Here is a 14,530-nt window from a genome sequence, read left to right as displayed (position 1 = left end):
CCTTCAGAAGGTCTTCAATTCCTCCGAGAAGCGAAGCTATCAGTCCAAGACAGGGAGAACTTAGACCCATCTATAACAGAACAAGAAATAACAACAATTATAAAACAATTAAAAATGGTAAATCACCAGGTCCTAAATGCAGAATTTTATAAAATTCTCATTCCTGAACTCACACACATACTTACCACCCTTTTAAATCAAGTTTTACAGAAGGGTTCTCCATTATGGCATGAGGCCAATGAAGAGAGATCTTACCCTCCCTTCATCATATAGACAATCTCTCTCTTAAACCTGAACCTAAAACTCCTAACAAAAATGATGGCAGACAGATTACAAAATATCCTCCTGCACATACTTAAAATCATGTTGGCTTCCTTAAAAGACGTAATACAGTCCAGGCTCTCAGAAAAGCAATAGAAATCCTATATCAGTGTTACCTGGACAAAAGAAATCATAGCATAATAATTAATCTAAAAAACTGTAAAGCATTTGACAGGATAGCTCATACACATTAGAATTTCAACATTTTGGAATACAAATGCTCAACCTTTTCAAGACCCTTTGGGGGTAATGTAATAAAATGCACAAAGTTTGCCATGGGGCAGTACCCCATAGCAACCATCAGCCAGGTAGCATTTACTAGTCACCTGTTTAACTATAAACATCTTATTGGTTGCTATGGATTGCCAGTACACAATTTCTTCAGCACACCACTTACTTTTTCTGTTGGTTGCATTTGACACCTAAGGCTACTTCCAGGCCAGTCATCATATTCAAATTTCCATAGGGAGGAAGCACACCAGAAACTTTGGCAATGCCTTTAAATAATTTATTTCAGCAGAAACATTTATGGTGTGCTTTCTCCCTATGGGAAATTGCTATGGATTACTGCTCCTGCGCAAACTTAGCTCTTTATATTACATATATTACAAACTGACTCACAACTCAGCAAGATTTTTGATAAAAAGGGGAACCAGACAGGGTTGCCTGCTCTCACCTCTTCTTTATAACGTGGCCCTAGACCCCCTACTAAGACACCTCTTATCTGATAACACCTTCCAAGGCATAAAGATAGGCACTATCCAACAAAAATTGACAGCATACACCGGTGATATACTTCTCTTCAAAAACAAACCAAAAACAGAACTACCGATAATCTTTAGAAAAATAACTGACTTTGGCAACATAGCAGGGTTCCAAATCAATCTAGGGAAATCAGAAGCCATTTGACTACAACACAACAATCCTACAGACTGGAATAACCCATTTCCTTTTAAAAAACAAACACACATATAAAATTCCTTGGAATCACCTTATCATAACATCCCAAAGGTTTATACAAACGAAATATCAAACAGTCGATCAAATGGAACAAGAAGTCCATAAATGGACTAATATTAGCCTAACATTCTTGTGGACAATTCACCTTATAAAAATTGTATTTTTTCCCAAAATACTTTACAAAATTCAAATGTTACCATACTGCATTCAACCAAAAGGCAGCAAATCATTAAAACACATCATACAAATGTTTATACGGAACAATACACAATCCAGAAAACAAGATGGTGGACTCATCCTCCCAAACTTAACCGAATAGAATGATGCAGCACTTTTCAGGTATGGCTACACCACAATCTCCATAGATGAAACCTTGACAGAGGTAGCATTGATGAACTCCCTTCTACACATCCCATTAAGAAATATTCCACAAACCATGCAAGACAACTCATTATCCATACACACATACAAAACCTGGTACTCTGTTCTTAAAAGAGAAAATCTCTCCCCATACAACTTCATTCACCTAACTTGGATAAGAAACAAATATTTTGCCCCAGGGCTAAGCAACACTCTCTTCCAAACATGGCAATCATTAGGCTTACGTCTTAGGCATAAGACATGATCACAGATAAACATACACTTATGGCTGTATTGGATCTGACAAAAAATACCCTTTCCTACAAAATCAACAATTCTTTAACAACTTGTTTGGAGCTGAACCAAGGACCTGGTGTTTCTGTGATGTCTGCATTACACCTGCTCTATGCAAGCAGACAACTAAAGCCCTTTTTCACTCCTATTGCTTTACAAGGAGGCTTGTTTAACCTGGCCAATCTGGCCACTAGTGATCTGTGTAAGCCATTAAGCTGCCTATAAAACACTCTACACTGCACTGACTCATTCCCCTACGTACATATTTCTTGGGTGCGATTTCTAGTTGTCTTGTCTGTTCCTGATCTTGCATGACCCTACCATTCCTAATTTGCTGCCTGTCCTGACCTTTACCCGTTTATTGACTACTGTCTTGGATCCTGTTACTGTACTGCGATATTGGTGTTATTGGCCTGGCCTGTGACCTCAACTACACTCTTGTCTCCTGATTTGGTACTTGCTGCCTGATTGGTACTGACTTGGCTTTTCGTTTGACTACACTCCTTTTTCCCCATTCTCTCTCTAAAAAATTCGGTTACCTTGCTTGCCCAGAACTCTCTCCCTGGTCCTCTCACTATAAGACCTGGTGGCATCCGAGTAGTGGAGGGTTCCTCCCGAAGCGAAAGGCGGTTGTTTTAGGTGGAAATGTGCGCTGAGGCAGTATTTAGAAAAGCGGTACAGGTGAATGTTTGTTTAGAATAAATTGCAATAATCTGAGTTGGAAATAATAAGTGGAAAAGTGCTTTGCCTGTTTCTAAGATAACACAAGAGAGACTTGGTGAAACGGATAAGATTTGGTGTAAAAGAGAGATCAGTCAATTATTGCGTCTAGACAGGGAGCCTGTGTGGTTGAATAAAAGGCATCATTTTTAATTGTAAGTAATATCGCCAAGACACATGTTTACAGACAAGAAATGGCATGACACCAAAGAGGTCCTGGCAAACATCCAAACTTTATATTTTACAGTCTATGGCAAGCTATTAATGCCCAACTATCCCAACTGTATTGTAAGTGCAGGAACAGGCAGCCAAGTATACACAGAGTGGACAGGATCTTCAGTGGAGGATCTTTATGTATTAACTGGGTGTAAGGATCGGACACTGAACTTAAATAATCAGATGGGAGCCTTTATAGTAATGAACCAGGGGTATAACCAAAAATAGCTGTACCGAGTCTTAGAGACATGGTGAAGGAAAATATGGTTTAATGAGGCAGCAAAGCAAACAGAGTCCAGTAATCAGTCCAAGGTCACAACCAGGAAATCCAACAAGACATGTAAGGAGGGAACAGGAGAACTGGAGCAACACTGGGAATCAGGAACATGGGAGAACAGGAATCCAGGAACAGGTAACGAGGAACAGGAATCAAGGCACAGAACAACAAGATCAGGGTTAGGATGCAAAATGACCAAGCAAGGAGCTATGGTCAGGGACAGGTTTATAAGTGGTTCTGATTAGGGGAATGAAAAACACATGAGACTAATGAAGTGGGTGGAGACACGGGAGCAGACCAAAACTACAATGAATGTAGTAGGAGGACTGGTCAAGAGCAGCCATGAGAGCCTCCAGTGGCTCAACTGCAGAGTGCACAGTTCCAGGAACCCACAACCCAGAGTTTGAATCCTGACTGATCCTGACACTGGGCCACTAGCCCTACTGGGTATCAATAGGGAGGAACTCCCAACTTACATATGAACCAGCTGCTACAAAACAACAGCTATAAATGTGAGTGAGCTCACTTGTACCTTATGGCATGGCCTGCCAAATGTGAGTGAGTAAAATCTAAATTTGTTATTTGCTATAATGAAGATGATTTGCATATGAGTCTGAAACACTTTGGGAATCATGTTTTATTAATTGCCACATTCTCAAATTTAGCATTACATTTTTGCAGAAAGTAAGGTATAATTGCATTCCATTTTATATTTCTTTAAAAATTATTCAATTTTTCTAAAACAATTGATGATTTTCTATCAGCTCAGCATTTCTTCTATTGTAACATGAAATAACAAATTTGGTTCTGGAAGGAAAAGTTGCTAATACATAGCATTTTTAGGGAAGGAAGAAAAATAAATCACCCTTTTTTTCCCTAAACCAAGTATGATTTATACCACTTTTTTTCTGAATTGTTCAGCAATTATTGTACAAAGACGACTTCATGTAAAATGTTTTCTACAAATGGGGCTATCTGATTTATTGCAGGTAGAACATAGCCACATGCTGAATGTTCAATTGCATCTAACTTAAAAAATATATCTGAGTGGTGTTCAGCAAAAACAAAAGGACAACATGTCTTGCATTTTAAGTTATAGGCACTATTATCACAAAAAGGTATTTGAGCCTTAATACTGTAGGAGATTGTAGGACAATTTGATGACACTTAGAATTGTCAGTGTTGTCCACTTTGATGCCCTTTAGCCATCAACTAGAATTATACTGACCCTGAAGGGACATACAGTTCCTTAGATATAAATAATAATGTACCCCTCAAAGTCTGTTTTGCCCTAGATCCACCACAAATTACATTTGCCCTGACCATTACAGATAACAGAAAGATGAAAGAAAATAACATTCTGTGTATGCAGATTCCTCTGGCAGCCCCCCTGATTTGGATGGATTCTGTTCTCCAGCTAGCCTTGGTTACTAGTATACTGGCCTTGAGACAGAGCCACTTGCTTGGCTGTAAGAGCAGTTCTTTGTTTTTCTGTGCTGTGGAACAATATCTCTATCCTCTCCCACCGGTAACTCCCTTTTTACAAGTCTATGAAACCCAAACTATGTGATTCATTTTTTCAGGATTCTGACTCTTAACGAGTTCATAATCTATGGAGATCATTTTATAGAATTTTTCTTTCACCTCAAGTGGTCTTCAGGTCCTGAAATTCCATGACAAAGCCAACATGTTATGTAATATTTATAGGGACAATTTAAAGCTGGTGAAGTTCAAAAACAAAAATGAAATTGCAATAACAGAAGTGACAGATGCTCCCTTGAAGACCTGTACTCATTAATAAAGTGCATTTGCAATGATCAAACCTATCACTTTGTTTTCTTGGAGTGTAGACCAATTACAGGTCAAGCAGAGTTGGTAGAGGTAGTTCACCTTTTAAATATTTAAAGACAGATTTGGTAAAAATCAAGCAATGTCAGTCAAACGTACAAACCTTGATTGATTTATTAATCTTAGTTTTTGTCAAATATTACCTGATGTATCAAAGTTCTCGAACAGGGAAATCGTGTTTGGGTATGACCAAACATATTTACACAATTTTAATGTGAACCTGTCTTGATTGATTGTGAATTCTCAAGATAAGAGTTTTCTCAAAGTGCTTTACCCACTTGAAGTCAAGAAGGAAATAGTGACCGCAAATGAAAGAATACGATTTTGACAAGAAAAATCAAATACCCATTTTAATTGATTCAATGGCATTTCAGTAGGTCTGAGCTAGAAGATTTAAACATCAGGCTGATTCCAGGACAATAAATTATAAATCAGATTGATTCTTGAAATACGTCTGTCATGGTAATACTGAGTGCACCCCAATATAAAATCAGCTCTAGACATCTAACCTTTCTTACGCAGTTATTTATACATCTTACATGTATTTTATCCATAACAACTGTCAGAAGTTCACTCAAATGGCCAAAGAAGTAATACCCTCTAGTTAGTACAAAACTATCATGTCTCACAATCCACGCTGTTCTCTTTTTGGTACTCTGTAGATTTCCTAGCACAACAATGACATTTAATTAAGGCAGAATATTTGCAATTTTTTTGCCTTAAAAATTTTAACTTTACAGAAGGAAAGCTCTCTGTCTGCCAAGATTCCATATATTGGTTCACATTTTTGGTATACTGAATATAAAACTGATGGGTTCATCCACATCCTATTTAATTCAGCTTGGAGAGGAATACTTTGTAATGTTCTGCTAGGTCATGTTTTTACACTGAGTTATCACTTCTTCCTTATGAAATAAAAAAGTCAGCAGATTGAGCTTGCATATCACTCAAATGGCCAGGTATGGCTTCATGATATCGACATAATTGCTGTACACATGGCATTGCCTTTAGCCTGCAAGAGATTTAATAACTGTTATTTATATTCCCATATTTATTTCTTAAATGGTCAACTTATGAATTCTGATATGATCCTGAATTCAATTAATCCATTATCACCTACATTTGCACCCGTGAATAAATAAGACTGTTTGTATTTCAACCTGGTATCATCAGCTTTTATGACTATAAAAGTAAAATATTGCATTAAATTTGCCTGAATTCCTGTGGCATCTGCTGAAAAAGTTCCATCTGTCTTCATAACCACTTTTCACAAACATAGTATGGCATGATTGTATTGCTTTAAGCCTTGATGCTCCCATAGAAGCCCATTGTTATGGGAATGGGCCATATTTTTCCAGCCTTAGATGAGAATCATTTTCTTCCTGATTGGAGCATCTTACATTTCTAATTAATAACTTTTGGGGGAAAACACAGGTGGTGTTCTGCAAGAAACAAGAAAAAGGTAAATCTCTCCTTGTTCTGCCTTCAGCTGTAAACCGGTAAATATGGATTTGTCATTTTTGACTGACTGCTTGAATTATTGATTCTCATGAAATATGTATTATTTGAGTTTCTCTTAACATTTTAATCTTTCTTCTAACTATATAACAAATGCATTTACCTTCAGTTGTTATGTAACATTTACATGAAATTGTACATCCCTGAGGCTGTTACGTTCCTCAGGTTAATATGTAATATTGGAATGTGGTACAGGTATGGGACCTGTTATCCAGTATGTTTAGGACCTGAGATTTTCCGGTTTTGTTTCCAATAAGAATTAATTATATTGTAGCTGGGATCAAGTACAAGGTACTGTTTTATTATTACAGAGAAAAGGGAAATTTGGATTATTTGCATAAAATTGAGTCTATTGGAGACAGCCTTTATGTATTTCAGAACCTTCTGGATAACAGGTTTCCATATACTGGATCCCATACCTGTACTACAAACATTTTAATTCTAATAGGTTGAAGGTTTTAGTTTTATTTCCCTTACAGATATAGGGAATTATGGACATCAAAGCCTGTGACTAACATTTTCTATATGAATAAACCTACTCCTTTATCATCGGCTGTAGACTTAATTGGAATTTCAAACTGAACTTGAGTTGTGACTTATAAAACTTGGAGAACAACTGATTCAACTTTCAGTATAACAGGGCTGACTCTTTTAATGGAGAAGGAAAGGCTTGGTGCACTTGGGGGTGCCAACTGTTAGGCACCCCCAAGTAATTGTATTGACTTAAACCGTAAACCTGGCTGTTGCTCCAATCAGCAGAAAACTGCACCGGCCTGGGGTTATACCAGTGAGCACCACGGAGCGATCCTCTTCCTGCTTCTACTTTCTTCAAATTTACCGGGGCAGACACATGCGCAGTTGAACGAAATAGCCGACTTTTATAGTTAACGTTCAGCTTTTGGTTCTACTGCACATGCGCAGTCGCGCAAAGAAAGAAGAGGATCGCTCCATGGTGCTCACTGGTGTAATGCCGGGCTGGTGCAGTTTTCTGTTGATTGGAGCACCAGCCTGGGGTTTCAGGTAAGTCAATACAATCACTTGGGGTACCTAACATTTGACACCCCCAAGTGCACAAAGCCTTTCCTTCTCCTTTAAGCAGTGGTGTAACAATAGATGAAGCAGACCCCAAGCCTGGGATCATGGGGCCTGGACCATAGAGTCTCATTCATCCTTGACCGTTGCAGAAATCCTGCTCCCCGTCAGCTCTCAGGTAGTTAATTGGGGAGCAGGCAGACACATGCGGAAGTAAAGGAGGGGGCTGGTAGGGTTTGATAATTTGTGCCAGGCCCCTTAGAAGCCCCTTAGGACATTTCCTGCGTTGTGTTTTTGTTTAATAGCCTGTACTTTTCCATTGGCCTGAATTTCTGAATGACTGCCAGCTGCTCAGACATTTATGCAAGCTCCACACTGACACTTTTATTTAGCCCATTAAGTCCCATGATTCTAAAGCAAATTCTACATTCCAAATATAAAAATCAGTTATGGTCAATGGATATGTTAAAGATCTCCACTTCGGAAGACGGTGGGAGCTGATGGGTTACTCTTGGAGTTTAGAGCCTGACAAATATACCTTTCAAATAGTAGCCTGTAGGAGGTTTGCCAGTGCCACTACAAGTAATGAGGCTACCAGGTGTCATAAAATAGGACCTGTCATTTCAGGTACACAGAGGTCCAATCAGCACATATAGAAGCCCAAACAGGCCCCACAAGCCCACTAAATACTGACTTTCTATGGGACCTTATAGCAGCCCCTCTGGCATTTCCCAGAACCCACAGATTGCCAGTCTGGGCCTGCATCAAAGAGTTCCAAATTTTATATATACAACATATGTTCTCATATTTAAAATATAGGTTGTATTTTAGCAACTCAGCCTTAAAATTATTTGATCGTACATTCTTTAATTTATCATGATTTATTTACTTTATTTGCTAATTTTATACTATAACCCAACTTAAAGGGGTTGTTTACCTTTAAATTAGCTTAGCTAGAGGTAGAAGCGAGTGATATTCTGAGATAATTTGCAATTGGTTTTAATTTTTTATTATTTGTGATTTTTGGGTTATTTTGCTTTTTATTCAGCAGCTCTCTAGTTTGCAGTTTCAGCAATCTGGTTGCTATGGTCCACATTACTCTAGCTACTATATATTGATCAGTGATGGGCGAATTCGCGCTGAATAAATGTGCGAAACCGCCATGAAAATTTGCAGGCGTAAAAAAAACTGAGGCCGGCGTCAAAAGCTAGACGCCGGTGCTGTTTCGCAAATTTTTTGTAGTTTCGCAATTTTTGCGAGAAATTCTCTACTTTTTTGGCATAAAAAGTAGCAATAACAATACATTTGCAGCCTCACAGAGCATTTATTTTTTAGATGGGATGGGGTCAGTGACTCCCATTTGAAAGCTGGAAAGAGTCTGAAGCAAAAGGCAAATCATTAAAAAATTGAAAAAAAAAAATAATGAAGGCCAATTGAAGAGTTACTAAGAACTGGCCATTCTATAACATACTAAAAGTTAATTAAAGTCGAACCATCCCTTTAACAATCCTGCATTCCACAAGTCAAATTGTAATTAAAACGAGCCAGCATAGCAATAGCCGGTGTTTATTTTATTATACAAAGTCCTTGTCTAGACCGTGTGGAGAGCGTCGCACAAATATATTTATGAATGCAGGAAGGGAGATGTGATAATAAGCAATTTGCTTTTAACTGTGGCAACATTTTATGTTATTTTATTCCCTTTTCCTTCTGTTTATTCATGAATTCAGAAACTTGGAGACCTGCTAAATTGAGAAGCAAGGAAGCAGATTCCTCCAACAAGGTCTGGATTTCAGAATCATTAGCTTTTTAAAAAATGTACTTACTGTGAAATAAAACTGAAACCTATTATCATAATTCAAAAACACACTGGTATTTGTGACATTTTTTCCTCATTAAAATGAAGAATGACAGTGTCGGGGAAAGAGCAGTATTTGCTTGCTTTGTATTTGTAGTTCAAAAGATGTCTACAGCAAATTGTCCCAGAGAGACAGAATATTAAGCAGCACAAGTGTGGTACAGCATGCAATTAATTCCCTGCACTTGCATGCCTGTCAAGGTCCATGGACCAAAATAAGTAAACTTCAGGATTGTGGGCCAGAACAAATGATTTAATAAAATAATCCGAATTTTGGTTTTTCTATGAAACTTTGACAAAGTAAAATGATGTGAACATAATACAAATACAGTTTTTCTGATTGTCAGATTCCTAACAATATCAAATTAGCATTTGAAAGAGTTGTAAAGATTCTGTACTTTATATCTGTTTTCAATAAAAAAATAATAATGATTATATAAAATACAAAGATGCATGCTTAAATCACCCACTAACTATACTATAAAAACAGCTTGTCGGGCTAATATTTTTTTTACTGGAACTTTTTTCATTAGCAAACATTCTTGATAAATCTTAATAATAATAATAATAAGGGAATAAGGACAATGGAACAATACACTGTAAACGTTGCGCAGAAACTTGCAGGATGATAAATGTAACACAATCAATGCTAAATCTTTCCCACATAATGGACACGATGCAGCAAATTGTCAAAATATGTCAAATATTTTGTTTGTCATGTTTGTGAAACATAACTATTTTATTATTTCATTTTTCTGCCAAAGGAGTGTGGAATGAGAATTGGCAGCTTGTTAGATGACAGCTAGAAGGATGGCTTTAATGTTAATATTTTCATGAGTAGCTAAAATTCCACAAAAAAGAAATTTGACATCCACTTTTTTCTGTAAGAGACAAAAACACGAGAAGAAATGCAAGGAAAATGGCCATTGGCTATAATGTTCTTACGTTAAGGAAGAAGGCCCCTGACTATAATGCATTTGGCATGAGAAAGAGCGTGAAAATGCATTTGGTGGGAGACAAAACGCCCACTGATTCGGATGAATTTACACACATTAACAGCCTGTGTTCTAGGAGAAACCTTGTCTAGTCTCAGTAATGCCAGGCACCCATAATTATATAATTAAGGGACTATTTGAAGGAACAGTAAGAGGCAAGAGGAAGGACTGGAAAGATCAGTAACTCCAAAAAATGAAAGCGTTTTAAAGTAAAAGTGGCCATAGACGCACAGATAATTTCGTACAAAACAAATTTTCGTTCGACATTCATTGCGTGTATGGTTGGAAACTAGCCAACCTATATCGGCAGAAGACTTAGATATTGGTTGGCTCGTCAATCAGGCTGGAGGAAAAATTTCGATTGGATGCCTCTGAAGACTCCAACACATCAGCCATTGTTAGTGCTGACTAATCTCCCTGAATTTGCCTGTGTGCCCTGACCCTAAATGGTTTCTTGTGTGAGTTTATTCTGAAGACAAATTTGCCATATCAGGCCCTATAAAACCAATTAAAATTGGTCTCCAAATTTGGCAAATACTTGGGAATAAAGATTCAAGTTGGTTATTTTTCTTATAGACTCCCTCCCCTGGACACACTGGACTCCATCACACAGCTCCAGGTAGTGACATCATTTGGGTATCTAGGCAATTGTCCATATGGAGCTTGATAGGTATGAAAAATTTAACCTAAACCCAATAGAGCAGATGCTAAATAATGTTTTAATATGGCAAGACATACCTCCATCCTTTTTTGGCAGAATTAATATTTTTAAAATAATTTTTCTCCATTTGTTTTTATGCATTCTCCATAACTCCCCTGTAACCCCCTGGGTCCAGTAGTTTACAGGGTTTTATAAAACAATTAGGAGGTTTCTGTGGGCTGGAGATAACCCCAGTCTAAACTTTAAGGTACTCTATGTGCCCACTTCTGGAGGTGGCCAAGCTCAACACAATCTCAGACATAACTTTCTTGCTGCTCAGCTAATATATGCTCATTGGTGGCTGGTCCCCAATCCAAATAACCTGGTGGTGGTCATAGAGGATGCTACAATAAGCTCCTTTGAAGCCCTTTCTAAGCTTCCCTACTAAAGAGCTTCTTCTTACTGTCACTTGTCCTTCTATGATCACATTTATACAGGCCTCATAAAAATCCCAGACATAGAAAAAAAGAAGAAAAAATTATCAATGCACATTCCCTGGTCCCCTGTCATATCAGTAATCTATGCAGATGCATGTGTTTACAAAGACAGGTTTTTTTTAGTTACAAAATTATGATCATAAGATTGATAAGCCACCATACCACGGCAAGGTAAAACCCATATGGCGGCCCCTAACTATTTACCTCTGGTCATAATTTCAAATGCTAAAGCCTCCCGGCATAAGAGCATTACCTGAAATAAAAGGTCTCCCGACCTGGGCATTGGTTTTCATCATAAGGCTTAGTCCTCCCCCGCCATTAGCTTTCAAAGGGGAGATATAACCTAGACCCCAGCATTGGTTCCATGAGATTCATCCTCCCCCGCTTGCGGCTTTTAAGAGAGAGAAACTGCCCAGACCAACACCCATTCCCAAAGGCATTGTTCTACCATTTAAAGAGACAGGTGTGGGGGTGCTACAACCACATGGAAGCCTGGCCTGCAGCATAGCTGCTGAACTTCTGAACAGAATAAAAATCTTAAAAATCCCAGAAGTTAGCCCAAAGCCCCTCTGAGACCTGGTCTCCCCCAGCTTTGCCATGGGGCAATATTTATCTCCCCCACATCCACTTTCTCCCAGATATTTCCAGATGAGTACAGGTATTAAAACCTTAGGTGATATTGTTTCTGGGGGTGAATGTTAAAGTTACAACATAATACGAGATGTTCACCCCCTCCAGATGTGCTATTTAGGTATCTGCATATGTTTTATGCTTTTAGCAACTACACTCAAGTCCTGAGAGCTTAGCTGAAGCAACTCTTAAGGTCTACCAATATAGACAAGATATGACAAAACCCTTGTCTTGGCTCTACATTATACTATCCACATCGGGCCCTTCTCTAATGAGAAAATCAGGATTAAATGGCAGAAAGGCATTTCTGCTCTGGCTGAGGAGATGTGAACTGATTCCCTCAAGGTGGTCCATCTTTATGGGGAATAGATATATGCAAATAAAATTCCTAAAAAGAGAGTAATTAATTCCTTAATGCCTGGCAACAATTTATGATACTGTATTAAAAGCCCTAAATGCAGGGATGAGATATGCTCTGTGTTTCATGTTTTTGGTCCTCTCCAGTAGTTCTGCCATTAATAAATCAGAAGCTAGATCTTCCCAATATTTATTCCCTAGAAATCTGTCTAATTGACACTGGCCCTATAACCTTAGTCCTAACCCAGGATGTATAATCTACACTTATAATACTATGCACTGGAAATCCCATTATTCCCCTCCCCTACAAGTTTGGAACAAAATGACTCCATTCCAAGCCAGAAACTGACTTATCTAGAGAGTGGTTGCCCTAGAAAAAAATGGATGCCCTATGGGGTACCTGTCCTAGATTTACAAAAAGCCTGATTGTATTGAATCTCTAATCTCTACAATTTGTATCTCTACCTCAATCCTCTTATCTTTTTCTTCTTACCTCCTCATTCGTTTTTTATACTTGTTTGTATTTTGAAAAATAAGATCTTTGAAGAAAATGCCTTGAACTATAACAGGGAAACTGTTATGACGAGATTTATAATCATGTTGTCATCTCTCTAAATGTAGATTAGCAACAGGCAATTTAATCTAAAAATAACCTGAAAAACGTTTATTTACTTATGCTATAAAGTTACTTTCTTCCCTGGTAGCTCTGCAGAAATGTCGTTGCTAAGAGCATCTTCCTGTTTCCTGCAATCTCAATAAAGCAACTTGACACAACTCTTGCTTGTTCTCACAAATTAATGATTGCCAGAGAAGCCAAAATGTTCTCTTCACATTTAAACAAAGCTCATAGAGATACTCACTATAACACAAAAAAACAAATCTTAACCATGTCTTCTGGAAAGAAAAACAGTAGAAAGACACACTTCCCACTGCTATCTTGTATTGGCTTTCTCATTGAAATTCAGGATGCGGAGTCAATTAGGAAGAAGGAGGCACATTAATAAAATAGAGCACTATTGTACACAGCACGACACAGCCTTGTAAACTGAAATTGAATGAAATGCTGCATTTGGTCTCCCACAAACTCAATAAACTAGTTTCGCTCCAATGCATGATGTTAGAGTGCTACTGAGATTGATGGTTTCGTTTACAATAGCATACATTAAATTTGGAGTGTAATTTAACAAGAAATACTGCATCCCTGGCTGGCTGTATAGAAATGAGTTCAATTTGGGAAACACAACGTCCCTTTGGTTGGTTGGAAAGATTGTTCTCTTGCAAATGCTTGAATTTATTTAGTAGGAAGAGTGGATGTTCTGGAATGGAAATGCACGGGCTATGTTTTGTTTTTAAATCACTTTAAAACAACAAGGTGCACTGAGAATTGGAGGCTTGAAAACATCTTTTAAGGGTTAGGCTAAAGGTATTTTCACACATTGCACTGGGCCATTATGACTATGAGTTATCTGCAATAACACCTTATCGTTGCACTATGAGCTCTAAAATTCTTATTACATGAGCCCCAGAGACAGATACAGATTGACAGGATTATAATATTGATTGAATTATTTCTCCGAAAGGCAGAGACCCTAACATATTCAGTATTATATCTATTGTGCCCATGACTCTAGCTTTATGTTTTGGCTGCCATGTTTTTATATTTTGCTTGCATCATCCAGTCTTCTCTCTGTGTACGATGATGATAAAGTGCAAATTAACAGATGAATACATACTAGGGTCTCTTTAAAGGGTGTTGGCTGTTACAGAAGTATATACAGTTGTTTGTATGTTATTCTTTTGCCTACAGCTTTAGCAAAAAATGTCAATTGCCCCCACTGAGGTTTTGTGCCTAAAGGTGGCCATACACGGATAGATCCGCTCGTTTGGCGATGTCGCCAAACGAGCGGATCTCCCTCCGATATGCCCACCTTGAGGTGGGCAATATCGGGCTGATCCGATCGTGGGCCCTAGGGCCCAACGATCGGATCCTAGCGTTCGCCAAACGGG

This window comes from Xenopus laevis, chromosome 9_10L (assembly GCF_017654675.1).
Source record: "Xenopus laevis strain J_2021 chromosome 9_10L, Xenopus_laevis_v10.1, whole genome shotgun sequence".
NCBI lineage: Eukaryota > Metazoa > Chordata > Amphibia > Anura > Pipidae > Xenopus > Xenopus laevis.
This window is presented reverse-complemented; position numbering follows the sequence as displayed.